This window comes from Oryx dammah, unplaced genomic scaffold (genome assembly GCF_014754425.2).
Source record: "Oryx dammah isolate SB20612 unplaced genomic scaffold, SCBI_Odam_1.1 HiC_scaffold_29, whole genome shotgun sequence".
In the NCBI taxonomy this organism is placed as follows: domain Eukaryota; kingdom Metazoa; phylum Chordata; class Mammalia; order Artiodactyla; family Bovidae; genus Oryx; species Oryx dammah.
Window position 1 is genome coordinate 91,815,618 of NW_024070213.1, and position 3,837 is coordinate 91,819,454.

The following is a 3,837-nucleotide window of genomic DNA, read 5'->3' on the forward strand; positions in this document are numbered from 1 at the left end:
GTCACTCCAACTAGAGTAATTATGGGTCAGTTGATAGCAGAGCTTGGTGGAATCAAAGTGAACCTTTATACCTAGGAATATTGATTCACAGAGAGGAAGCTCTAGTCACCAGTGATATACACAAGGATTGTGACTTGTTTTTAAAAATTAGATAAACATGTAGGAGGTCCACTTATTTACAGTAATATAGGCAAGAACTGGGTAAGAGTCAAAGTATCTATCACTTGACATAACTATTGGATGACCGCTGGGCCGACAGCTAAAAAAATAAATACTATTTTTGATGTCATTCATCATTTTATTTGAATGAATAGAAACTGATTAGAGATAAGAGAGATATGACAGGGCTGGAAAGTAGTAGCAGTGAAACAAATCAAGGGGCGTTCTGGCCGAATCCAGTAGGATCAAATATAGAAGGATGAGGCTGATTCCATCTCAGTGATAACTTTTAGCATAAAATGACCCGAAGCAAGGGGTTTAAACCTGAAACAGAAAAAAAAAATGTTTTCCAAAAGAAGAGGTTTTCCAAAACGAATGAACAGTGTTTCCGTTCCTGGGACCCTGCAAGACTAACAAATGTCAAATGACACTGAATTCAGTGGAATCAAAAAGAGATGAAATTTGTATCCCTAGAAGATAAACACCTAATTCCCATCCAGAGGCAATAAGACATGCAGGCTAGGATGTAAACCTAGGTCAGCAGGAAGTTTAGAGAAAACAGAGAGACAACCAATATGGATTAGTTCTTCGTGTATATGGCACAAACCAACCCAGCCTTCTTCTGATAAGAGACAATTATTCATAATCTCACCCATAGGATATGCAATATAGAACTTAGAGGTGGGTGCCAAGCATTGTCTCAGACACAGAAAGAGTATAATGCAGTATTTCAAAGGTTCCTCATGTCTTTCCTTGTTTATGAGGAGTCCATACCTTTTTCTGACTGCATAATGTTCTGGGAAAAGTTTTTATTGTAATTTTTAATTTTGTTATCTTTAAAATATTTATTTCATAGCATTACTATGATTTAAATTACATTATATATGTGAAGTTATAACACATTCTCTGTCGTATATTGAGAATCAATCACACTTGTCATTGATTTTACTAGGCTGTTGAAAGAGAGAATTGAACCAGAAATAGGAAAACTGTACCCTAGACCCTCAATGGATTTCCACATTCCAAGAAATACCCTGAATGATACTCAAAAACTATCTACATCAAGGAAGCCTCATTACAATGCTATTTCCTAGATTTGGAATATTCTTTAAAAGAAACAAAGACCTTTCTGGTAGAAAAAAGCAAACATAAAGAAGTTCCTGGCTTCAGGGAGACCCGTATTTTGGTCTGTCCAGTGTCAATTCTGCTAAAGATGAATTTTGCCTGTTAGGGGCCAGTATTTCCAGAGCCACACGGTGAAATTGGTCAACAAGCCACTGCAGGCTTCTGGCAGCCCCGATGTCTCTCTGTGACTCAATTTGTAAATCCACAAGGAATTAGAGAACAAGAGAAGATAACAGGGCTTTTCTCATGACTTCTTCTGCCCCCTGCTGCCGCTGCTGCTAAGTCGCTTCAGTCGTGTCCGACTCTGTGCGACCCCATAGACGGCAGCCCACCAGGCTCCCCCGTCCCTGGGATTCTCCAGGCAAGAACACTGGAGTGGGTTGCCATTTCCTTCTGCAAGTGCATGAAAGTGAAAAGTGAAAGTGAAGTTGCTCAGTCGCGTCTGACTCTTCTGCCCCCTAAATATAGTCTAATCTGAGAATAGGGAACACAGCAAATCCAGCAAACCCATAAAGAATGTACTCAAAGTGTAAACTTACGAAGATAAAGGAGGCACTGTTCATAGGACGTGGTGGTCTTGGCAGCAGTGGTGGTTGTGGAGGGAGCAGCTGTGGACTCCGTGGCGGCAGCAGAGGTGGCGGCGGGATCAACATTGTTTGTATCAGAGGCTGAAATTAGGACACATTGTAGTCAAGACATTTGATTCTTCTTCAGGCAATAAAATTGTGCTGCCCAAGTCTGGACATGCTTTTCTCATTCTGAATTCCTCTCTGCAAATGATATCAATACTGTCTCACCATTGCTCTGGCTACCAACTCTGCTTGAGAGGTGCTATCCCCTTTCTATGCATGCAATAAAATCACTTGCCACAGATTCCTGCATGAAAGAAGGGGCATATTTGTCTCACACTTGGAGGGCACAAAGATTCCATGTACTACAGCACTACTTGTGAGAGCCCCTTAGAAATAATGGGATATATTTGTATTATTCTGATAATAATCAAGCTAAGCAAAGGCTCTATCGCCTACCCTGTATTCAAAGGGAACCTGCCAAGATTGATGAGATTTATTTCCCCCTACAGAGCAAACAGCAAGTCAGACCCCCAAACTGTGAGCTAAAACCACCTCAACACCATCTCCATACCCACACTCCAGCCAGGCTGTCTCAGGCCTCATGTGGGAGAGAGAATATCTTTTAAGGGGAACCCCACATGGCACATGTGGCAGAGTGTATGAAGTCAAACAAGAGTCAGTGCCCTCATGCACAGAGAACCCACGTCCCCAGGCTGTAGAGGCTGAAGAGAGGGCTCTTCAGGATGCCAGACACACACAGCGTAGAATGGGCAGGGTGCTGTGGAGAAAGCCCAAGAATGAGTAGGAGATTGGTCCACGTCCTTGGGATTCACTTTAAAGAAGAGACACAAATCTCAGCCTGGGAATTAGGCATTGATGCCATTACAAATCTCAAAGCTTAGAGCCCTTCTTCTACCTGACGCCTACATTACACATCCTGTGTCCTGCCCTCCCTGTGATCCTAATGCCCTCATTTCTGCATCACTTTCAGGGTGTACATTCTCTTCCTTCCTTCAGGGTCTCCCTGAAACAATGGCCATGTATTCCATCCTTCAAATCAGCATAACCAGAAAGATTTTCATGCACCTTCCCAAAATTCTCAGGTCACAACATCAGACCACGTCCTCTTGTTCTTTTGCTGGAGAAAAATCAATGATTGACCCCCAATTTTTGTAAGTCCATGCAAGAGACTTAATATTATCAAATGCTGTATAAAAAATAAGCTCATTTTTATGTTCCCATGAATTTCTTCGTAGCTCATTTAGTAAAGAATCTGCCTGCAATGCAGGAATCTGTCTGCAATGCAGGAGGCCCTGGTTTGATTCCTGGGTCCAGAAGATCTTCTGGAGAAGGAAATGGCATCCTGCTCCAGTATTCTTGCCTGGAAAATGCCATGGACAGAGGAGCCTGGCAGGCCACAGCCCATGGGGTCGCAAAGAGTCAGAAATGACTTAGCGACTAAACCATGAATTTTCATATGAGGAACAATACTTTCCCAGGTTTTCTCATAGAATTCTTATAACCTATCTCTCATGCAAGCTCTGACATGAGACTGGGATGGAAAACGGTCACTGTAAGAAGGAGATGAAGTGCAAGTGCAAACTCACCAGGAGAAGAATCAGCAGGAACTTCTGTGGTATCCTCTGAAAGAGAAAAGGGAAAAACAGGATGTGCACTGAACACCAGTTTTGGGTATGGAGAGAATAAGAATATGGACAATGGTGCAGGCTTCCACAGATGAATCCCTTTAGCCTTTGGTACACACATTGACGGGGAAAAGATGCACAGATAATATAAAACCCCACAAAACCATAATATGCAATCACTTTTGCTTTCCTGAAATAAACCTCTGATTTTACATACTTTAAATAGAATTTACTGACTCTAACCATGAAGCTGGGGTCCAAGGTTAGAACTGAACAAAGATCTGACTGAATTAGGAAAAGCCAAAGGGTAGAGTCAACTCAATCATGAATGGTCT

General features: G+C 42.1%; 1 long non-coding RNA gene across 1 annotated transcript; it reads right to left on the minus strand.

Annotated features, from left to right (window-relative positions):
* Positions 1 to 277: 277 nt before the first annotated feature.
* LOC120858355 lies at positions 278 to 3,505 on the minus strand. Its single transcript, XR_005719836.1, has 3 exons — positions 3,464 to 3,505; positions 1,824 to 1,952; positions 278 to 483 (listed from the first exon to the last, which is right to left on the minus strand). It is a non-coding gene; the product is annotated as an uncharacterized LOC120858355 (long non-coding RNA).
* Between the last annotated feature and the right edge of the window lie 332 nt (positions 3,506 to 3,837).